We start from the raw sequence: 25,327 nt of genomic DNA, 5'->3' as shown, positions 1-25,327 counted from the left end.
GAGGAGGGTTCTGGAATGTTTAAGGGGTATCAGCGGGCCGGAGAAGAGACTGAGAAGCAAGGTCAACTCTAACGTCTGAGGCCCAATACAAAGCATCATGGAAAAAGCCTGAAGTTGCACCACGTGAGAGGCGTTTCGCAAGGGGCGTCTCAAATGTTGTTGACTGTTTTGTATTAGGGACAGCACCCCTGGGTGGAGTTAGAGCAGAGACCTGAGGACCCTTTAGAGAGCGGATGGGTAGGCAGTGAGGGGTCATGACTGGAGAACTTTAGGTTTTCACCAAGAGACTTAGAGTGGGTGACTTCCCTTGGGGGTCATTCATTGCTGACACCTTTGTTAGGTTGGGATTTGGTTAAGTAGGGATACCATCTAGAACAGGGTAGGGACGCCTAACCTGTGTTTGTTTTCCTCCAACCTAAATGAAGGAGAGATATGCGTCTATGCTGATAGCTTTGCTATTTTTAGAACTTGTGTTAGTGATTTCTGTTGCTCGTCTGAGGGCTTTTCGAGAGCACATGTATGTAATTGGACCTGTGTATCTCGTGAATCTCATTCTGAGATGCTTGTATTTGCAGCTCATTATATCTTTACAATAAACTTTTGAAACCTAGAAGTTGTCCGTGATCTTTAAGAGTAGAGTCCTTTATTGGGTGAACTAACTTGCAGATAGGTGTACTGTTTCCTTCCAAGACAGGCAATAAAGGTTCAGTCGACCAGATCGAGGTTTGGATCAATAGATATAAGGTATCGATCAAAATCTCGCCCTTTCACAAACATGACACAACTGAGCCAATGCTACCATCGGGCCGCAGCACGGCTCATGACCTCACACACAAAATACCACAAATGCTTTTTAAAAGAACTCCACTTGTCATGTTGCTTCTCTAAGGATGAGGCAACATTGTGTTGATCTGGGGGGCATGGCGACGTCGAAGGTGCTCTGGGGGGTTCAAATGAGTTATTGCCTTTTCAGGGTCGTTCTAGAAGGAACTCTCTATGTCCTGTCGGCCGGGGTTGGTGACAGAAGTGTGGCACTTTAGCAAAATCTAATAAAGCTAATTACGAAGACAAAGGGGAGGGGCGGGTTCTCCGTCTCTCTCAGAGGGGGCGCGAGGCGTGGAACTGAGGAGAAGAGAAGTACAGCACGCGCCACAGATAGGGAGGTCGATGCTTCACCTCCGCAGGCTCGCGCTGCTGCTTACGCTGCAGTTTCAGCGCGAGGTCCTTGAAAGCCGCGCACCGCATGATGTCAGATCCGCGCGCGCTGCCAGCGCGGGGCTAAGCGTCGTCTGTGTGCCGGTGCCCGCAATAGGCATTAAGCACTCACTCTGGCAGTGACATAACGATCCGTAATGAGAAGCTTTCCGCACAGCCATGGATCCGAGAGAATTTTTTTTCTAACCATTAACCATATGCTTGGCTTCGCCGCCATGGAGCGGGCGTTCCAGCTCGCCATCTGGTTCCCATCCACATACGTATCCGTGAGGCGCACTGCATTCCCCCTTCGTAGCCACACTACCGCCTCTCCCTCTCCCCCAATGCCTTCTCATTCACCCCGTTCCATACTTCCAACCAAAACCTGCCAGGTACCGTTTATTTCAAGTAATCTATTTACATACAGGTAACGTAAGGTACTTTAACAACATATGGGCCTGATTCACACACTTACACTTTCGTGTAAGTCTAAAATTACTTACAATTCACAAATTTACGAGTACTTTATTTACGAATGCGGAGTCTCTGCACATAAATAGACCTCTGTTTTCATATGTGGAGACTCCGCACTCGCAGTAGCGGCTCCTGGAGGGATTGCTACGGGGCGGGGGAGGAGCAGGGTGGGGGTAGTAAACTACGGCATACGTCCGAATGGAGGTAAGTAAACAAATAAATAAATAAAACTAATTTCATTGCGCGCGCTGCATGGCCAAATGCAATGCAGCACGCGTAATGAAATTTATTTATTTATTTGTTTTCGTGCCTCTGTTCGGTCGTATGCCGTAGTTTACTACCCCACATCCTGCTCCTCCCCCGCCTGCCCCCAGCATCACTCCCTCCAGGAGCCGCTACTGCACACTCGTAAAGATACTACTCATACTCGTAAATCCCTTTGTGAATAGCAAGCACTCGTAAACGTACACAAAAGTGTACGTTTGCCTTTGTGAATAAGGACCATAGTCTCTACTCATCACAAACTGTGCGCTATGAGGCACACATGGTTATATCACGTGTGCCTCTATCACGCATCCCAAATCACAAAAGTGTCTTAACCACGCATTACTTTACCATGCATCCCTTTACAACGCAATTGGATTGTAAAGGCATGAATGGTAAGGGGGCATGTGTGGTTAACTTTGCCACTACCCGCCCCCCCGCCCTAAGTCCTAAATTACAAACCCCCTACATGCCCCGCCCGAGGCCCAAAACCTGCCCTGAAAACTCCACTTTTCCTCCCACTGCCCTGAGGCCTAAAACCCTGCCCCATAACATACACTACCCTACCCCGCGTGCTGTCCCTCAAGCTACCCCAACACCTTCCACTGCCCTGAGGCCTAAAACCCTGACCCCAATTAAAAAAACGACCCTGATCCCCGCCCTAAACCCTAAAGCAGCCCCATTCCTAAAAAACTTTCCCCAAACCCAGCCATTAAAACTCCCCCAACCCCATCAGCCCTAAAAACCTGCCCCTTCTTAAAAGTACCTCGACCTCCTACCCAAGCCCTAAAAACTGGCCCCCTTCCCAAATGTACCTCGACCTCCCTACTGAAAGCGACCCCCAGACGTGGCCCCAGACCCACTTTCCTGGCTGCGTCCGGCGCTACCTGTTCGGACGCTTCTACCCGAGTCCCCGCCCATCCTGAACACTAGAGCGCATTTGCCTTAAGCACGCATATTCATGGTTAAGGCAGATGCGTTGTTCGGGCAAGCATGGTTAAGCTTGCAGTGTTCCAGGATGCATGGCTCTAGCCCCATTGTTCCAGACGTTTCTTGCGTGCCATTTTAATTGTTCACTGGTTTCAAAGAAAAGTTTGTTGTCGGTGCTAGCCCAATCTTAAGCTATAAAATAAACACCCCAAGTCGCTAAATCTTTTGTTGGACCAACAAAAAAATAAATATGCCAAAGTAGTTTAATGCATAATCTTACAGAATCCTTAAAGCAACTTATTCACAAACACACAACCACAGTTTCAAACACATTTTACCTCATAGAGCGCTAACCATGCCCACCCACCTCATGCCATTCCTATAAATAACCAAGAATGCATGGATGCAGGGCTGTAGTATAAACAAGGAGAGCAGGCTGGCATTCCTATTTGTAGACTGCACAAGCCTAGGCGCTCCCTTTGCATCAGATAAGGGAAGCTAGCCCGCCAACTCGACACTTGATCCTGCGAGGTTAAAAACAGCAGCACATTCTTGGTACATTCATGGGTTGCTGTGGCGCGCTTCATACTCCATTCGCATTCTGGGAACTGGACTTCCAGAAAAAAGTCGGACAGCTTTTAGCTGGTATTACTTCTGCTCCCAGAGCATGACACTTGAATTTTGAGAACCTTTATAGAACCACTGTAATAACCAGTATTTGGCTAAACCCAAACCTGTCGGGGTCCGATGTCAAGCCATTATCATTACACCTATTCTTGGGGTTATTCAACAATGTTTATTCTAGCCAACTGGCCATACAGAATTTGAATGCATGAGTTTTTTTCACCAAAATAGAATTCCACAACAAAAACATTATAGAAATTAATGAGGGAAATATGGATCATGAAAACTAAATAATTGGAGGGCTTTGTTGGTCAGCAAGGCGTAAACGAACTAAGATACATTTTGTTAGGTGGAACTGGATTAATAGTTGCCAACCACTGCAGTTCTAAACTCACTTTAATGCTTTTCATAAATCCCAACTGAACAGAAGTAATTGCTTAAGTTACACGGCAAAACTCGATATAGAATAGTAAGCGTCAAATGTCACAGGTCAACATAAGTCAGAACTCAATGTACATTTAATCAACATCTCAGCATAACATTTGAGAAGGGAACAACGTAACACATGGCATCAAGTGTCACAGCTTAATATAGGACAACTCACAGTCATATATCTTAATACTGGAAAACAAAAATTGTACCTCACATCGTGTAACAAATGTCACGATTCAACAAAAGTGTAACAAACAAGACTGCTCAACAAACGTGATTGCGCATCACAGTTCAAACACATCAACAAGTGTCACAATTTAACATAAGTTGCAATCCCAAAATACATAACTTGAGCAGTGCATTCCCAATGCTTTTTATCTTTAAGACCAAATTGAACTTGATAAATTCATAAAATGTTAACTAATAAAGGTGCATTAAATGTAACTGTTGCATGCACTGCGAAATGCAGTGAATAAATATTTAATTTACTTATTTGCCCACAGCATAAGAAGGTAACACAGATAATTCTCAATTCCCAGTTCTGGAGTAGGACTCTGCTTGTACGTCATAACGTACATTTTTTAATATTGTCTCATGATATTGTAACACAAATGTCAACAACCAAAATACAGAGACGGTAAGTATAGATTTACTACACTTAACTTAACATCTATGTATCTATAGTGTTAAGGTATACATATGTGGAGGTAAGTATAGTAATCCAGTAATTACCTTATTAATATTTTGGTTGTCAATTTATTTGGTATGAAACTATGGTAGCACAATTTCAAAGACTCAATATTATGGTCCATTAAAAACATCCATTACAATCTGTAGGGCAAAATTATCTTCAGCAAGAGGAGACAACTTTCCTTAACTGTTAGAAAATTAGTCCTTCATCAAGCAGTCAACATGTACCATTGATCCAAGGACACATGTAGTGCTCACAGCCAAGATAACTAAAGCCCCAAAAAGAATCCTGATGATTCTTTGGAAGACCACACAAATGGGACCTCCAGATACGGTGATCCTTGGTGTGTCAAATCAGAGATTTAATAGTCAAACTTGAGTACTGAACATCTGCAGATCTGGGATCCGGGAGCCGGTTTGGGGCCTCTAGTTTCTTGGACGAACAGAAAACAGAGGTATTTTATCCCAGGATCTTCCTCGTTGAGACGTCCATCAAGCGTAGAAGGGCATTGTTTAAAAATCAAAATAAAAAACTTTGCCATCATGACAATGGATGTGATAGGAAAAACTGCACTCTTGAAAGAAACCAGTGATTGTGGTCCCTAGAAGTTCAGATGCATCTTTAGAGGTTGACGGTTCACTCTCCTAGGAAAAAAGATCTTGAAGTATCTGCCTCAAGACTAGAAGTCAGCTAATTACACTTCTTTAGCGGTCTCTCCAACACATATTTTACAGCTGATCCTGGACGCCGCCACTGTCTGTTGCTGAACTGATAAGTAATTAGTAATATTAATAAGCCGCTGATAAATTTTTCCTTAGTAGCTTTCATACAATTGTGCAAACCGGATGTATGACGTTACAACGCATACTTTTACAACGCCTACCTTTACATCGCATTTTTTACAACGCATACCATTACAACGCATAATGCTTTTGGGCGCTGGATAGTGAATAGTTTAATTTACTATTCCAACTCCAGTCCCCGTGGACACTAGGGAAGGTTATTGGATAGTAAATTAATCTATTCCCTATCCTAGAGCGCCCCCAAGCGCTATGCGTTGTAATAGTTTGCGTTGTAAAAGTTGCGTCGTAATGGTAGTGCGTTGTAAAAGTTTTGTTGTAAAGGCTGTTCACCGTGCAAACCTGAACAAGAACACCGGGTGGCGCTACTTCATATCATGCGCGAGTGGAAGACAAATAGCACTTACTGTATAAATGCAGTCCATTAGCAGGGCTAGGGTACTTGAGTATATTTCAGGATACTAGCTTACAATGAGAATCTAAAAAGCGGTACACTGCCACAAAGGGGCCTCCCGACTCTCTGTAGTTCGTATTGTTGTTATATGTACACTGTGCTTCACGCCCACAAGCTCCCTGGCTCTTCAGAACACTTTATGATCCCCACTGCTCCTGCAGTCAAGAGGCCAGTTAAGCGGGTTCTATGCAATAGAAAGCCATGAATTACACTTTACAAAAGGGATACAAAAAATAACGCACAAATAATACTTTCAACTCAGCAGGAACACCAAGTTGGCAGAAACCTTCCACCCACTCTAGGGAAGCTTTGTGTGGGCCATCGTCCAAAAAGTTACAAATATTTTTAAAAATTCCCAATCTTGTTGTCTAAAAGCCATTTTTGAGTGCAGAAACTAGGAACCCTGAAACTAGTCTATACATACTGCAAACTCAAGACTGACAACATAATGACAATAAAATGCAAGAAGACAGAATTGAGGAAATGCTGTATTGGGCTGTGATGGGCAGCACATGGAAAGAAGAAGACATTGTGTGTAAGCTGAAAACAAAACAGTAGAAAACTAAGCGAAAAAATTGAATGTTGGCTAAGAAAACTTTAGTGTTAATATTCAGGGCGATGGGAAGGTGCAAGGTAATGAGAAAAACTGTGTAAATCAAGGCAGAGTAGGTTAGTGCATGACAACGGAAAAATTAGGGGATGGGAAGGAAGCACAGAGAAGCAAAACGTGAAAGCCAGAAGCGGGAGAAGCAGGTAGAAGTCAACTAAGTTAGCCTAAAGAAGCTTCATCCAAGCAAAGTAGATTGGTTGCAAGAGTCCGTCCAGTAGCAGACCTTATCAGTGGGGAAGGGAAACAGAAAGGAGGAATCTAGAAGAAAAACCAGGACGCATTGAAGGTGAGATTTAATTAAACCTTCGAGATTTGTGTTACTCGAGGAAAGGTCAGGGAAGATTATTTTTTATCTAAATTGACTGAGATGGTACGTTTTTAGGAGACTAATGAAAAGTCCAGTTAAAGGAAGTCTCTGAAGCAATGTCAGGGCACTTGGCAGTGGACGACACAGTGACAGCACAAGCAGACAGGTGAGCAAGTGACCTGGACAGAAAGGGTCTCCATAAAAGCCGAATGTGGAATCGAAGGGAACAAAAAACAGAATATGGTAAGTTTGAGAACCTGATGTCCGCAGAGCTCCACGGGCATTAGGAGTAAGTGGAAAAGGAGCAATATTTTAAATAGAAGAAACCAAAGGCATCAAAGTTTAAGGGACAAGAAAACAGAAATGACTAAAATAAAAACGCTCTGAAGAATATCAAAGAAAAGATACTGAGGAGGGGAAGAATTGGCTTTCCAGGGAAGGACACTGTGAGGAGATTGGAGAATAATTAGCAAACAAAGAAATTAACATGAATGCAGATTAGAAAGGTGTTCCATGAGGTTAAAAGCATGAGTGATAGGGAAAAAGTGTTGTATGTGTTACCATGCATGGTGAAGGGCGTAAGATTCATGGGCCAAAAGTGTGTAAAGAGAGTGCAACTCGAAACCGAACGGATAGCGAAAGGAGTGAGGATGGCTCAAAGAACTACAACAGGTAGTGAGGAATATATTTCAGGATCTTGAAAAGAAAGTTCAAAAGAGCAATACAGGGCAACGATACGAGTAAGATTCTTAAATTAACTTTGGGCACAGTTCAAACAGGTAGATACGACCTCAACCCAAGCGCACTGGGCCACCGTCGTATATAAAATTAGATACATGACTGAGCGAACCTCGCCACCAACAAAGACTATGTGAGAATACGCTACTGTGCATAACTTAATTAAAACAGGCTGAATCCTCTTAAACTATTATTATGTAGAGTGTTTCTGTTATGGATGAATGGTATGTCATCTCTTATCAACCCCCCTCCCCTTCCTCATCTGGCCTAGACTAATCTTGCTCTAGGCAGTTAAAAATGGGGACTCTGCATAAGCCAAAACAGAATAATGTACCTATGGGCTGAAACATGTTTGAAATTAAACAGGCAGTTCTGGATTGTGTAAATCTCACTGCTGAGCCAAGGATGGAGTATTATTTTTATCCCACTGCGGGGAGTCAAATCTCACAGCATTTAAAAAATGCATTCGATCTTCTCATGGTGTCATTTCAAAGCAGATGCTGGCTTATTTTAGTGAGCGTGCTGCGATTTTCTGTAGAGCAACCTCTTCTGTAATTAATTTTCAAAGAGTTATATCCAGAATCTGCTAATTCAAAGTAACTTTTCTAATAGAAAGACAGTTTGTTGCCATGTGGTATTGCCAAAGTAAGAGCTGTGTCAACAAGGAAAGAGTTTCGCTTGGGAGGGAGCTTAGAATCCACTTTAAAATGTCAGGAAAAGTCTAGGGTCAGCGCTAATCAGAAACTTTACCTTGACTGTGTAAAATCAACAGTATACAGAGAAAAGAAAATCTATTCAAATTTCAACTTGACTCTCTAAATTGATAGTTGCAATGAGACTCTTTACTGGGTTCTTCATAGATCCATAAGCAGAAAGGTGCGCTCCTTTCTTCCTTTAAACATACACACACTATACAGGCCAAATGAACTTCCTGTGTACTAGTCTACAAATAAATGGCTCAACTCGTGGACTTAAGTTTTTATCTTGCAGAAATAATTATTTTAGTGCCAATCCCAATCATGTAAAGAGTCACTTCTTATGTGGGAAGAGTTTAATGTTGCATGCATCTGCCAGTTACAGGCCATTTAGGGCTTTTCCTGACATATGTGTTGGTGGATGTCGGTTTGACCTCTAAGGGTCGTCTGTGGATGACACCCCCTCCAACCCCCCAGCTCCCACCCCTCCATCGCTATCTTACCGCTTCGTGCTATGTTAAAGTTTGCATCACGCAGCATTTTTTTACCAACGAGGTTCCAGGTCTTCAGATAGGTCTTTAACGCTGTGTTTAATGTATTTTACACTGATTGTATTCAACATTATCTTACAGTTATTCTGCTGCGTTCCTGTTTCTAAGGCTAGTCTACCCTTTTTGAATTTCACATTGAACTTACACCTCCTGCTCACTTCTTCACACCTACCCCACTTGCTGCCCTACATTTCTGACCAGAACTGCACCCTGCAGCACTTTTGTGGTGTATAAAGGTTGTGCTGAAGTTCAAAACTTGTACTGTTATTAGTTAAATGGAAAGGCGGATAGGGTGTGCCTTTAGGGGACTTCTGAAATATCGCGAGAAATATCAATGAAAATGGATGTTTGTGACACAGCCTGTTTATTCCTTAACAAACGTCTCTTTTATTTTCAAGGCCTAAATATTTCACAAAGTCAGGATTTGCATATGGCAGTGCCTCAGCTGTTTATTTCATGACATGCCAACGGTAATAACTAATAAATGACGTGGGGCAATAAAGACGTGGCATCAATCTTCATAGTAAGTTCAAAGACTGCCAACAAAGAAGGTCACGTGCTTCGCGTTTCGAGCCTCTTCCTGTTCCACCTCGGCACATTTATACCCAGAGCCAGAGAGTGTTTTGATTTGGGAATGTTTTGCTCCCTGCGTTTGGAAGCTCGAAGCATACTCATTTCTTAGAGAGCAAAAAACAAATTCTCATTTTTGAGGATAACAAATATTTTCCCTGTAAACCATGGGCATGCTTTCCAGCAAGCCGTGCTTTCTTTGTAGCTGGTAATTTGCATACATTAAGCAATGTATTTAAAGCCAAGCTTCAGAGCGGGCCACAACAACAGTAAAGCGACTCATTGTCCCCAATGTAGACACACAAGTACAGAAGTGCGGGTGACAGTTTGGGCAGGCCGCTGTGTACCAGCTTCGCTATTTGCATGTTGGCATTATTTCTGCGAGTATATAGTGTAAAACATGCCAGGAAGCTGCTTATCTGCTGGTTTGACAATGCCCATGAAAAGATCCTAGCCCTGCGAATTGCTGATCGCAGGGGATTCCCACAAAATAGTCAAGTTACTGCCTAAACTTGAAAACTGATAATTCTGCAGTGGGCAACACCCATGGGGCAGTTGTAATCTACATTTCAGGGTACTTGTGCCTGGATTGATGCAGCGCTTCATCACCCTGAAGATAAGGGTAAGAATGTTGAGAACTAATGTGGCTTGACTGATCAAATCACCTGGATTGGCTTGAGGTTTCTATGACCGTCCTACCAGAATGGATAGAATTTTTAAAGTGCCAATATGTGGTTTAGCACTGATTGGTCGGAATGTATGCTATTAGCTGGTTGGCTGGGTGAGAGAGAGGCTCTCAGGGTAGGAGTAGTGTGTGGAGATTGTAATAAAGCCTTTTGTGTCCACTGATCTCCTCAGAAGGCGGTCTGTGCTTTTAGTTCAGCCACCGCTGTTTCATCCTCTCACAAAAGCTTGACACAAGAATGATGGCGCGCCCCACCATGAGCCTATCAGTGGGCTGGTCTGATACCCAGCCTGGTCAGGCAAGCGGATGGAGCGAGAAACAATATCCTATAGAGAGAAATGTACATTACAAAACAGCAATCCAGGCGTGAGAACAGATGCCACGTCTACCCCCCCCCCCCCCCTTTGACAACAAAGGATGCATTTACAGTACTCTCTTTAATCAGGACTCCAGACTTAATGCTACCAATGCACACAATTCAGACAAGTGATCTGTACAATCTGGACTCGTGCCTTTTTTGCTACAGTCCTCAATGACAAAGTGAAGGACCCACAATATGTAGAATAAGTGACATCACCTGTTTCCATAGCAACAAACTGATGTCACGAACAAAGGGTTAGAATTTTCATTAAAGGATAAACCAGGAGAAGGTGCTTTGCAAGCGAGGGATTTATACCGAGAAATCATCTTCAACGCGCAGAAAAAAGAAGAAAAAAAACAGGTCAAGGAGCTTTGTTTAATTGTCGCGCGACATTGTAGTGCTTGAGCTTAAACAGAGGATCTGACATATGAACCGTCCTTGTCGGTCGGCTTCCCATGTGCTGATAGCGCTCTATCTGAACACATGAATTACATTAGCGCGCGACACAATCTGCAATCACTTAATACGTCACCAGAGGCTCGCGCTCACTTCCCTAGCACTCCCGCACGCGCCAGTGCGCCGGAGGCCCGTGCGCTAATGGCGGCTCGGTGGACGTTGATGGAATGCTGGCCGGCCCACTAGCCTCACCACGCCTCGAGGAAAGAGAAAATGAGAAACACCGAGTCTGTATGAGGCCACCAACCCCAGTGAGATGGTGGAGAGTGGGGGTGTTACTGAGACTGCTGCGCTGAGGCTTGTAAGCATCCTGGGGCTTAATTTGTAACATTTGTAATTTGTAAATCAATAAGTGGCAGGACCCTTGTCATGAGGCCACTACAGCTTGCATCACCCATTGCCCATGCCAGTATGGCCAGTGACAACTGCTAACCATCATACTCTGCCTACAGGTGTGACAATTCGGACTACTCCTGTTCCCCAAAGTTATAAGAATGGCTCGGGCGGCAGGTGACCGTCTCTTTTAATGTATATTGAATTAATAAACAACTGTTCTTGTGCTCATCTGTCAATTAGACAAGCAGCGCCATCATGTGGCAGACTGCCATAAGTGCTGGTGCTGACAATTAGGTGCCGGTGCCAAGCCCAGGAAACAGCCAGCTCAAATTAAGCACAGACCTCAGTTAGTAGGTGTGGCTTATGGCTGGGAGCAAGAGACTGCACTGAGGCTATTCATCAGCCACAGTGAGACAGCACAGCGCGCGATCTGGAGAGGGAGACTGCGCTGAGGCTGGTCACCAACTGCAGTGAGACGGCCCACGTGGGACTGGGAGCTAGAGGCTGTGCTCAGGGCCGCTCTGGCCGCAGCGGGCACCAGGCATTTCCCCGGTGGGCCGCCAGGGCTGGGGCCGGTTTTGGGCCCCTGGGGGGGCGATATTGTTACAGGGTCATTTTTGCAGCATAGCTGCAATATCAGCCGCTGTAATGAAATTGCCAAAACCGGCTGTGGCAAACTGGTGTGCCGTAGGGTGCGGCTTGGGGCTGGGAGTGGGAGACAGTGTTGCAGCTGGTGCAATGTGGGTCTGGGAGCGGGAGACTGTATTACAGCTGGTGCAATGTGGGTCTGGGAGTGTGAGACTGTGTTGCAGCTGGTGCAATGTGGGGCTGGGAGTGTGAGATGGTGTTGCAGCTGGTGCAGAGTGGAGCTCGGAGTGGGAGACTGTATTACAGTTGGTGCGGGAGACGGTGTTGCAGCTGGTGCAATGTGGGTCTGGTAGCAGGAGACGGTGTTGCAGCTTGTGCACAGTGCAGCTGGGAGTAGGAGACAGTGTTACAACTGGTGCAGAGTGGGGCTGGGAGAGGGAGACAGCGTTGCAGCTGGTGCAGAGTGGAGCTGTGAGTGTGAGACGGTGTTGCAGCTGGTTCAATGTGGGTCTGGGAGCGGGAGACGGTGTTGCAGCTTGTGCACAGTGCAGCTGGGAGTAGGAGACAGTGTTACAACTGGTGCAGAGTGGGGCTGGGAGAGGGAGACAGCGTTGCAGCTGGTGCAGAGTGGAGCTGTGAGTGTGAGACGGTGTTGCAGCTGGTTCAATGTGGGTCTGGGAGCGGGAGACGGTGTTGCAGCTGGTGCAATGTGGGTCTGGGAGTGTGAGACTGTGTTGCAGCTGGTGCAATGTGGGGCTGGGAGTGTGAGATGGTGTTGCAGCTGGTGCAGAGTGGAGCTCGGAGTGGGAGACTGTATTACAGTTGGTGCGGGAGCGGGAGCGGGAGACGGTGTTGCAGCTGGTGCAATGTGGGTCTGGTAGCAGGAGACGGTGTTGCAGCTTGTGCACAGTGCAGCTGGGAGTAGGAGACAGTGTTACAACTGGTGCAGAGTGGGGCTGGGAGAGGGAGACAGCGTTGCAGCTGGTGCAGAGTGGAGCTGTGAGTGTGAGACGGTGTTGCAGCTGGTGCAATGTGGAGCTGGGAGTGGGAGACAGTGTTGCAGCTGGTGTAATGTGGGTCTGGGAGTGGGAGACGGTGTTGCAGCTGGTGCAATGTGGGTCCGGGAGACGGTGTTGCAGCTGGTGCAGAGTGGAGCTAGGACTGGGAGACAGTGTTGCAGCTGGTGCAAAGTGGGGCTGGGAGTGAGAGACTGCGTTGCAGCTGGTGCAGAGTGGAGCTGTGAGTGTGAGACGGTGATGCAGCTGATGCAATGTGGGGCTGGGAGTGGGAGACTATATTGCAGCTAATGGAGAGTGGGGCTGGGAGTGGGAGACAGTGTTGCAGCTGGTGCAGAGTGGAGCTGGGAGTGGGAGACGGCCACCCAAAGACACCAAATACATGCATTCATCAAACTTCTAGATTTAAACTCTGACTGAATTTAGACTAGGGTTCCAGAAGGCCTGGTGTCTGAAAAGTTTAGAGCCTGAATGAAGAGGAGAGTTAACTGGTGGTATTTCTAGAGATTATTCTTTAAAGAGTAGGTCACGAACATGCCATGGAAGTCAAATCTGAATTGCCCAGTGCCAAGATGTATATGAAAGTACATCAAGGAAGGATAACACGTGTGAAATGCATCACCGCAAAACTAAAATCTTTCTTGCAAGCTGAGGGAGTGTTGGGTTTATGCAACAGGCTTCTCCTGGGTGCAGATAAAGATGTTCCCTTTAGAAAAGGTATCATTATCAGGGCCTCTTAATTATGCGACTGTGCGGTGATTTTTGCATAAGTATAGATTTGCTGCATTTGCTACATAATCCATCGTCCTGTCTGCAGATTTAAAAAAAAAAAAGTGGTTTGTAGCCTAAACGGTTAAAAAATTACTTAAAGCGCAGTGACACGTTTTGCTATGCGATGGGAGTAATGAGATGCACCCAATGCCCAGACAGCGTTAACAAGTTTATAATTAAAGAATGAAATAATATTACCCAAAAAAGGGCCGCATTTTGCCACATAATTTGCCTGATCTTTCTGCATAATTTCCTCAACCATGCTGCATACTTTGGCCATCCCCTGCCGCATAATTCCAGTTGCCCTGATCATTACTAACTCTCTCCATGACATCTAAGTAAACCCTCACCAAGATACAGGTACAAGAGGTGTTTTGGCAGCCAGCAGTGCATAATGGCGCATACTTGCTTTATCGAGAGCACTTAACACTATAAATCTGAGGCTGGAATGATTGAATGGCCCGCATGAAAGGCCAATCTGCAGTGGGATTTACTCGGCCAAAGAATGTTCTCATTCCACAGTTCAAATATGCAGTTGTAAAGAGGTTTAATTATAGCATATGGACAGAGGTCAAGTGTCTGTCTATGTTTACAGAGATCACTTGTGATTTTTGCAGAAATATTCACATGGGAAGATTACTCATAAAGGACTGCTTGTGACAATGGAGTTAAATGTGTGTCATTAAGTGGTGAGAAGTATGTAATGCCCTGGGGAATTAAACATACCTACACTTTTTCTTGCATACCATAGTCCAGTTTTTTAAACTGAATGGAGCCCTACAAACGTCTCCAGGGTTTAAAGGTACTGCATCTTCAATATTTTCTTCACACCTGCAACCAGCTCGCAAGTCAGGCGGGTGGACATCAATAAGCCATGTTTGTTCAGCCAAAAGCACTGAGCAAAATAGGAACATTCTTACTATTATTTTTAGGGCCTAAAAATAATGCCCTTGGGTGTAAAACCGGGAAAGGCTGAAAGTCAACCTCATAACGCGAGGTCAGTAGAAAACGTGTTTATTCTGGTGGTTGGAAGGAACGAACAACGTTAAGCATGGGTGATCGCCGCTCGCCTGCAACCCACTGAACTGTTTACAAAACAAAGGAGCATGAAGTAACCATGACTCATGTGTACAACCAGGCTTTCTCCGCTCTTCATTCAAGAGCCACCCACTCTTAAAACCCAGCGCGGCCCAGATTAGCACATGCGCGCACTAGTCTTTGACAAGAAACAATGGACCCTTTTATGCCTCGTTGCATTCTGGGAAGAACACTGGGCCACCGCGCCATGGGAAAAAAATATGAAGGAAACACCAGCCGAATGTATGTGGAAAACACTGCTTACATCATGGGGGAGGGGAGAGCCAGAGGAGGAGGGTGGAGGGCCAGGGTTTGAGATATTCATCAACTCACACTGGTAAATAAAAGGACACCCTACAGGTCGGACAGCCACTGCCCTATGGAATTCCATAGTTGGTTGTTTTTTGCCGAGTCCACAGAACAGTGGATGAGATAATGTGGCAATTAGGACATGCTAGGACACGAAGAGCACAAGATAACAATAATAAAAAAAATGACATCTCAATCTGCCATCAGATTACGCAGAGATAAAAAAGAATACGTAGCGCTGATGTTTCATCGCCATGCAACAAGACCAATGTTATTAAAGCAATTGCACAAATGCATAGAAAATAAGCAGAACAAATTAAATAGGAGGGTAAAACATAATTCTTTCTTGGAAGTAAATTAGGTTGCAGGTTTATTAAACAAACTAATGGGTTAACTAACTGGAGATACAAAAGCAGCCAGGGATGATACAACCTAAGATGGCTGCCAGACTTATTGACCAATACGCTTCAGCGCTACTGGGTTTACCCCGCACTTGAAGACCACAGTCCAGGAAAACGTAGCTACCACCGAAGGAGGAGCGCTCACAACTGCCTATGGGAATATAGGGACGCCATTGATTTCTCTGGGGCCCGCCCAATTATTACAGTGGTATTGTCATGAAGCCCATTCTTTTGGGCACATTTTCTTGTCTGATTTTGAGTTGGCTGGCCGTGTGACTCCACCTGCAATGCATAAAACTGTACACACAACAAGAAACTCAAGATCACAAGGAGCATGCACATTAATTATATGCGTAAAGATAAGAGGGTGGGTTCGATGCCTGCATCCAAAGAGGCTGGACCAAAGCCTCAGTCTTAAGCGCCCAGGTCCCAATCTAAGTAACCTAACCAGGAGGAACGGCCAGAAGGGTCATAGGGCACAATTCTTGTCTTGCTGCAGCCCCATTTTTGAGTCATTCAGGAGAGGTGTAAAGGGAATGCTGTGCTAAGCTGCTCTCAGTTAACTGTTTCTCCTTGCCTGAGACGTGGGTATCCACAAATGTTTGAAGAACAAAACTGCACCTTTAGTGTAATTACCAGGCTCTTTAGCTGTAATGTGCAGCTGAAAATTTAAAAACATGACCACTATTTGAAGAATACAATTGGTAAACCAAGAAGTTTTCACTCCACCACGAGTACCACAATCCATACTTATGTCAAGTATAGAAGCTCATTGTGGAAAACATGTTTCGTTACTTCATGTGACCAAAACAACACTGGTTTTATTAAACCTGTCCCGCACTATATCTTTTTAATTCTTACCTCCTCCAGATCATTATTAAGAGTGTTCAATGGTGGCTGATCACAAATGGAGGTTACACTCCAAGTTATCACAGCTGAAGGTACAAATGGATATAGTAACCTTGAGATGTACTTAATCTCTGGTGTCAGTGCCTTTTGGGATGGATTGTCACTGACTGGTTTCTTTTGCTTTGCTCTGTTTGGTGGGAACTTCATTGTGTTACCCTTAGCAAGGTGTTATCGCGGACCCCTGATGCACCTCATCCTGGCTTCAAAGAAGAATGAAATAGGATCAACAAGATTCTGAGGATGAGCCTCAAATTCAGGACCACTCTCGGAATCAAGTGGATAGAGAATCAGAGAAGTAGAAAACAAAGCCAGACCAATCTAACAGGAACACTTCTCTCAGAAAGAGTTCCCTGCACATTCAAGTAGCAAAGTGCACCTGCACTTCAGCCTGGAGGCAAATAAGCGCATCATGGAAACCCACATTGTGTGAACAATGGGGAGTTTGCTGAATTGTTCAGCTCCCATGCTCAAGAGGCTTGAACATTGGAAGCAACCACTAGATATATGGCTGACAAAGCCAAGATGTATACTTTGAGGGTAGACAACTGTTGGTGGGAATGAGTGCGCACATACTATTAATGTACAGCTAAGGCAGCGGAGCAACATTTGCATGCTGTGCATGGATGGTAGAATATTTTTTTTTTTTAGATAAGAAAAGCAAAATGCAAGTCCCTAGGACAACACTGGTTGTGCATCTGCAGATAACATATGGCATCATCTCAATGCTCAGAGGAGGCTCCAGTGGTGGGAAAGGTAGACCAAGAAAATCAGATTTCTGGTACCTTTGATTGATGACATCAAAAACCTCTTCAGAAAACAGAATACAGACAGACTGAGGGTCAGGCACCGGCCGCTTCGAAATGCCAGATGTACCTGCATCATCCTCATCTTGAGAAGGTTCTTCAGAAAATGCACCTGTTTGCCTGATCAATGGCAATCACTGGCTCTGGCAGCGTGAAGACCATACCACGCTGGACTGCGCTGACAAAGAATAGACTTTCTGATGACCGAGAGAAGACTTTGCCACATTCAGAGCCAATCAGACGAGGAAATGCAAGATAAAAATCCACTTTAGTGAGTCTAATAGATTCCAAGGACAGGGGACATAACTGACTAGTGATCTAGAAAAGGGCAGATGAACACTCCTTCCTCATGAAGAAAGGCAGCTACCTTATGGAAGAAATTAGGCTGGTCTCTACCCAAAGTCGAACATTATGTACAGGTAGTGGATAGCCTTATGTCACAAACGCCCTCACATTGGCTATCATGAAACACTAATTGTTAAGGATGATTCTGAATGAAAAATATAGGCGTCAAGTATGGTTTGGTTTTTACCTTTTACAGTAGATATTCTCCAAGAAAAAGAATATGAAGATTAACCAAACCTTACTGAACTTCCACCTGAAGGTATTGAAAGGCTGCCTGGGAGGATTTGGGAAATTGGTGGAAGGTGATAGAAAGTCTGACTTCTTTACCCACCAGCAAATGGAGTCTTGTGTCCCAGGTCATGGACTTAAAACCTTCAACTGAAGAAAGGCTTTGCACCCCCAACATGTGAAGGATGTTTCCTGACCCATATAGGGAAGTCAGTTTTGTGCCTTTCACTCAGTAGCAGTAGATGTAGTGTCATCCTCTATGGGCTGCTGGGATGATCCTAAAGAAATCTGCGGTGGTTAACCCAAGAAACCCCTGCAAGCAGCAGTGTATGACTTGTAAGAAGACTTCCCTATTCATTTGAAGGGTTTCAAGGTTGGCTTTGAGGAAATAGCAGGTACCCACAGGGTTATAGTAGCTTCTGATTTACATGTAGTTAGCTTTTTGTCGCTTAACTCTAGAAACTGCTCTTTCCCATCAAAGAGAAAGTACAACATCAGCTCCTGATCTTCCTGTTTACAGTATGGCTTGCTCAGGCAGCCTGACAAGGATCCCCCATTCCTAGATCCATGCCCCCAGCAGCAGTGCTGACATGCCCTCAAGGAGAACTGAGCAGAAAAATTACATCCTGCTGCCTGTCACTCAGAACATTCTGAAAATATCCAGGGTCATTTTGGTAAGACAGGTGAAAACCATCTATATCTGACAGTCTAGTGAAAGTCCAAAGAGGCATTGGGTAAATATTCTTGACAATGAGTTACTCCTACTTGTGCAGAGGGGCTGAAGTCAAATATGTTGGGCTCTTGCATCTGTTCAGGGCTGTTGCAACTGCAGGACTGTACCGGTGGATGAGTAACCATTCAGCTACTCTGTCCTGAGATATGCCTTTGTTTGCAGTTTATTTTCTTACTGAATGGTGGAGATGAGCTGAGCCGATGTATTGCTAGAGAAAAGAGTTTGGAAGCACCACATACTCATAGGCTTAAATGAGGACTCTAGTGTGACTCATGCTGTGTGCAATAGAATGCCCTGACCTGTGTTAGGGTAGTAGTCATTCTCTCTGACATTAGTATAAATATACATCACTGTACAAAATACTCTGCTAATAGACTGCATTTGTCATTCGAAGCATCTGCTAGAGTGGACTTATCGGAAAAATTGAGCAGGGAGTGAACAATATCAAAGATTTATTTGGCAGAATTAGGACTACGTTCAATTTTTATCACATTATTATAGTTTTTTATGGCAGCTGAGTAGATTCTGTTGAGGTCATATGATCTATGCAACGCACGTTCAAGAACTTTATAACTTTTTTTGAAATCTATTATGACATTGTCAAACCAGGAAGCAGATAGTTTCGATTTCAGTTTGACCACTCTTTCAGGGATAATTGTGTCAAGCACAGTGATGATCCCAAAAAATCATTTCAGTCATGTATTCTTCAGAGTTAGAGTCTATCACCGGGGGAACATGCATTACCAACGTACACATTTTTTACTGCTCAAACGTATTCCAGAGGCTGCTCACTTGGGATCCAAACATCTTCCGAGATGGTAGATTATTTATCACCAGCCTTTGAGGGACCGCGTAATGACCCATCCAGGTTAGTGGAACAGGGGTCTAAACATTCAAGGAGGCTAAGTTAGAAAAGACTGGGTCCAGAATATGTCCTGCTGAGTGAGTATAAGCTTTCACTAACTGAATTAGCTGAATGGCTTTTAAATCACTGACCAGAGATATGGGCACAATGACCAGAATCAAAACGTAAAGCCAGATCTCCTAATACGAAATTGGCTGATTTCATTGTGTATGGTGCAATACCCTTTACCACAGTTTTTAAAAAATTATTTGCGGGACGGGGGCGATGCACAAGAACTCCAGAGAAAGTAAAGTTCTTAGAGTAGCTAATAGAAAATGAGGTGCTCTTACAGTCTAGGATAGTAAGCTCCTCTACTGTGCAAACATATCTCTCTTTACAGATTATGGCTATAACTCCGCCACTTCTACTGATTCTATCCAGCCTCCTAATGCCGTATCCTTACAGAAGAGCAAGACCTGCATCATGGTAGCCCATTGGATAAAGCCATGTGTATGTTAAAAATTAAATACCAGAACCATGGCCCATAATGAGATAAAAAAAATATCAAAGATTGGCAATTAAGACATAACATAACTGGTGTTCATGCCTCCATGGCCACAATCAGAATTAATTCAGGGTTTTAGCAAAATGTCACGCACATTACACTGATTTTCCCACTTGCCAGGATTAATAGAGTGCCTACAACCCAGCACCAAATTAGGGTGAAGCACATGTAACTGAGCAGAAATATAATTTATCTTGTATGTGGGGAAGCAGACATAATGCTTGGCCACTGGTGCCATGCGGTCATAGACTGGTGTAATAGTCTTGCCTCTGGCACGCCCGCTCCATGCATCGATGCATCGGCCTTCTTTTTAAGGGCAGTGAGGACAACTAGACCGCACACAAAACAAAATGTCAGTTGGAAAAGGAACAACCAAAATCGCTGCTCTCGCTCGGACTCCCTTTGCAACTGGCGCAGACAAGGGAGTAGAGCAGAATGTGACTGCACACAGCAGCAAACAGTTAAAAAACACAGTTATCAATGTCTTGTCAGAATCGAAATGACACATATAAAACATTTCACAATGCAAAAACAATAATCACTTGTTCAGCATCTAGCTGCCTCACCTCCGGTAAAACCTCTTCAACCATGGGTGATCGCTGAGCAATAACTACAGGAATTTAACATCTAACAAAATGAAGAAACTGTTTTGTGACAATATGAAACTCACACCACTGAAAAAATAAATTGATGTATGTGTGTATGTATGTGGTATTTCCATATAAAAAATCTAGTCAAAGGCAGAAGACCACTTTAAAGGTTCAAATGCAAAATCGAGCTGGCAATACACATAGGGAGGTTTGAAGTTCGAACTTCAAACTTCTATGGGGAGAGTAACAATTTGTCTTCCTTCCAAAATTAAAAAAGGAAGTCTGAAATGTTCATAGAATTGCCCTGACTTGCGACCTTGACAGACTATAAGTCAATGTCAATAGTATTTTTTTACCCGTTGCTGCCGTACTCTCAGACCTACATCTAACCCCATTCTGTACACTCTCTGAAGTGCATGCAACTGTTCAAGCTGACCAATGTAAGTGTTAAAAAAAACCTGATACATCACTATGACCCAGCATGGCGTAGGTCACTCATGAAGCCTACCTCTAAAAACAAACCTACTATCCAACAACCAGCATGATAGTGCTGGGAGTTAAGCACTGGCGGCTTACATCTGTCTAATCTGAAAATTAGTGATTCAAACTCCGACATGGAAGTGTCAATCATTCATCCTTCCCAGACCAATGATCGGCGTGAATAGTATTTTTAACAATATGAACTATCGCTCTTCCACAATAATAACCAGGAAAAGAAAAATTAAATAGGAGTAAGGAAATAGAGGAAATCACCGGACCAAGCAGACCCGCTGACAAAAAAAAATTACATAAAGATCTGAGCAGCGAAAACGGGTTATCATAAGGTTCTACAAGTGCCGTTACCTTTTTAACCTCAACATCACTCGCTCAACTGGGTTCCCATTTTACATTTGTGCAGAGGATTGCCCATGCTACAGTGATAAAGGCCAGATATTGAAAACGCTTGTTGTGGTTTTTTTTTTTGGGGGGGGGGGGTTAATTCGCATTCTCTTACTGAACATTTGGCTGTAAAAAACTCGTTTTCAGAATCATAGGCAGGGGCAGGCAGGGACTGCCATGAAAAACAAAGCTATCCTTCACCTGAGGGCTTCTGCTGCCGTGAAAAAGAGCCTTGAAAGGTCGGATAGGTTTGAAGTGTGCACACCACTCCAAAAACAGCACACATTTTACTTCACAGCAAATAAAATATAAATATTTTGGTTAGAATTAGGAATGTTTAGTTAACAGTGAAGGGAAAATAGGTAGGAATAAAAAAAAACACATAGTAAATGAAATCATAGCCCTAGGGGCAGGCAGCAGTGAGAACAAGTTTTGGCGGTGCAGTCAGGTTTTCATGATATTTTCTTTTTTTATTGGAAGTTTTTCTGCGATTTATATTTCATTTGATGTTTTGTTCGAGTTGCAATGTTGGACTGGGTTATGTAGCATGATGTTTTGGTATCATGTCCAGGGTAACATAACGGCAGTGACTTGCAGAGTATTTTGTGCTCGGCGGGACACTGTCTTAAGTGATGTTTGCCATTTTAGAGCTGTATGTTGTAGATTTTGTTGTTTGTGCTCTGTGGTGTTCTGAGAGGAGGAACTGAGCACTTTACTTTAACACGCCGTTGTCTACATGCAATAGGAATGCTAATACATGCCACAAAGCACAGTATTTCAAGCCTAAAAACAGGAAACTGCTTAATTTATCATGGTTATGAGCAAGCAACAGGGATTTCAGCAAGGGAGAAACGCCATATGATATTTCCTTGTGCTATGATTGAATTCTAAGATGGCCACCATATAAGAACCCCACTCCAATCTGGAAACTGAACACAAACACAATTTCAGTAGGTGCATTTCCGAATGCAGCCCCTTTCTATCAGATGATTCCTGTTCTAGGACCAGCCCCTTCCTGTCAATTGGTTCCTGTTTAGAGACCAGTCCCCTCCTGTCGGTTAGCTCCTGTTCCGCCAGTATGTGAGAGCCTCTGATCAGTGTCTCAGTGTGTTGCCACCCCCCAAGTTTTTTCCAGTAATTGGACTCTCACCCAGCCCTAGCCCTGTTTTCACCCAGATCCAAAACTTGAGCATTGGAAGATCTGGCTTACAAACAGAATAGCAGCACCTTGAAGGTTGTTTTGTTTGGATTTGGGCTTTTTATACCCGATTCTGTAATAAAATACTTTCCTGAGGGCATGCCTTCTGTATCTCATGTTACACCTCGTGCAGACAGTGTGGCTATTGGAATCGGTCGCCATTTCCTCAGAGCTTCAAACAAAGTTGTGAAGAACCGATCCTCTTCATCATGCCCTTGACATCACTGCCTTTCAATACATTATCACATAACAGTGGGTACCTCAGTCTTATGTACTGATAATGTGTTAAGAGATTTCAGCAGCTCACAGTTGAATAACATAAAATGGCCATTTTACCAAAACACCATAACAGGTGTTGCAAAGGCCTGGCCTCTCATTTAGTACTGGGCAGTATATGCACACATACATTTTTTTAATTCGATAGAGAAGGCGAGGTAGAAGACAAAGGGGCAGAGATAGAGGAAGGTGATTGGATCTAGGTTATCACGTGACTGAAGGTGCCTGGCAAACACAAGAAACAAGAGAAGACAAGAACATCAGATGTACTTTGTATGATTATCATAATCACAATAGGTTGTATCATAGCCCACCACTAGAAAGATCCCAAAAACCACCCTAAAAAAAATGTGCTACCACCGCTGTGCATCCCTTTCCTGCATCATATTTATGCCACGTAGTACGGCTGCAACTTTGCTTCAGTTTTGTGGCCAAAACAATAAAACAAGTGTACACTTTAGGTCCTGCTAAAAGTAGCCTGACAATAGAAAAATGACTTCACCATCATACAAGAAGCCAAGGTTCAAACTCACAAAAACACAGAATCACCCACATTCCTAAAACAGAGCAGGTCTTATTTGCTTTGGCCGACCACCAACTTCCTGGTGTCCTCGTGGCCTGACCGCTCTACCTGCATTAATATAGCGAATAAACAAAAAAGTATGTACGCTTGCAAACCAGCGCCAGTCCCACGCCAATCCATCAGATGCCTTAACATTACTACTCCCCACATAGAATTGCGCCTACTCAGTGCTTCTGCTATCCCCACAATTCCCCCAGCACCTCAAATCCCTACAAACTTAAAGAAACAGCATCTAATGGCTGGGCTAGCTTCACTCTCAAACACAACCTGCCACACCACAGAGGCGTTCTCCCCTTCATGTCTGTGTGCTGGAGTGTTAAAGAAACCCACACAAACTTTCCCCAGAGATTCCTTCACATAGATAGCTCTCTACCAAAACACCACATGATACCAATCCCACTGTCGCCTTTCAGTGAACCTGACATTCAGACAGCTCCTGATTAGATTACAGGCATGAGTTATCTGGAAAACACGCCGGAATGCAGCCACAGCCCTGAGTGAATTAGGCACAGTTAAAAAATGATAACCAGAGCAGACCGACATAACGGTCAAAAATATCCAAGAAAAGGAAATACCATCTTCCCTTCTCCCAGCGTGAAAGTCCTAACTTTACAATAGTGCACACTTTAGAGCCAGGCACTTGAATACTGCCGAGAAAAACCAAAGGGAATGGGCCGGGTTCCAAGGAAAAAGTAAACACACAGAAGCTTCCCGCTACGCTGACACGATGCAAAACATGGGAAACCCGCATTGTCAGATCAGGCGCCATTTTAATATCCGACATTAGTAAGGATGTGGAAAGACGTTTTAATTACACCAATCAAGCCGCCCTAAATACAATTATGTAAAAAGAGCCGTTTGGCTATCGATTACATAAAAAAGCGCCCCCACCCACCCGAGAATCGTGGGATTTTTTGAGTTATGCACCAAACGTCACGATATTTTACCCCCCAAAAGACTTGTTGATGGTTTTTACCTGATGTTGAGCTCCAATGAGCACCTCTCCAGCTCAGCAACTGAACACCCGGCGCAGCCCTGCATTTGAGTCCTCTCCAGGCTGATGTCTTCAGTTTATCACCAAGCATCACCTATAGAAAGGAACAAGCGGTTAGAAAGCTTTACCTTCAACAACTGATGAATTCTACGGATATCACACACGCGGTCCCTACAAATGAATCTAAAACACACTGACGAGTAAACATAGTGCGATCCACAAGGCCCACTGTGAGGTGAACACACATTAGAGTACGCCAACATTAGAAAATGTTCTGGCCTCGCAAGTGCAACCCATCATATATGCTAACCACAAGGAATGTGCCCCCTTTAAATGTATGCCATATTATTTACAGAAATCACATGGGAATAGTTCGTTTTGAAAGTTAACCAGGCTACCATTAGCCACTTAAGCATGGCTGCCTCAGACCTCACAACATGAACCTTCCTATGGACTGACATTATGTTGTACTATGGTGCGGCAGTACGCAGCACTTGCTTATTTCACCTGTGCTTTCCTATACCATGTAGGAATCATTTATATAGGGTTCATTTTTGGAATCTGTAAAATCTGGCAGTCATCAGAGGCATATAGTTCGATTGCTTCATTTAATTTGTTTATGTAGTGGTGGAAGGAGTGTGGGACGTTATGGGGGGTCAAGTACAAGTAGCCTGTTTATTTTGTTTTGACAAATGTGTTTGCACCTTCCTTTCAAGGTAAACAACCTTTACAACGCAACTTTTACATCGCAGAGCCTTTACAACGCAACCATTACAACGCAAACTATTACAAAGCATTGCTCTGGGGGGCGCTCTAGGATAGGGAATAGGTTCATTTACTATCCAATAACCTTCCCTAGTATCCACGGGGACTGGAGTTGGAATAGTAAATTAAACTATTCACTATCCAGCACCCCAAAGCACTATGCGTTGTAATGGACTGCGTTGTAATACTTGCGTTGTAAAGGCATGCGATGTAAAAGCATGCGTTGTAATGTCATACATCCCCCTTTTCAAACATCCGTTATGTTGTGAATTTTTTCAGAA

At 44.0% G+C, this 25,327-nt stretch overlaps 1 protein-coding gene across 1 annotated transcript in view; it reads right to left on the bottom strand.

Moving 5' to 3' along the window:
* The window catches only part of BACH2 (BACH transcriptional regulator 2), a 688,374-nt gene that overhangs the window by 538,779 nt on the left and 124,268 nt on the right, over positions 1 to 25,327 (bottom strand). The window contains exon 2 of the mRNA XM_078648259.1: positions 24,264 to 24,375. The gene's annotated coding sequence lies outside the window, so the exon portion shown is untranslated. The remainder of the gene's footprint in view (positions 1 to 24,263; positions 24,376 to 25,327) is intronic.

This window comes from Lissotriton helveticus, chromosome 6, assembly GCF_964261635.1.
Source record: "Lissotriton helveticus chromosome 6, aLisHel1.1, whole genome shotgun sequence".
Taxonomy (NCBI): domain Eukaryota; kingdom Metazoa; phylum Chordata; class Amphibia; order Caudata; family Salamandridae; genus Lissotriton; species Lissotriton helveticus.
This window is presented reverse-complemented; position numbering and strand designations above follow the sequence as displayed.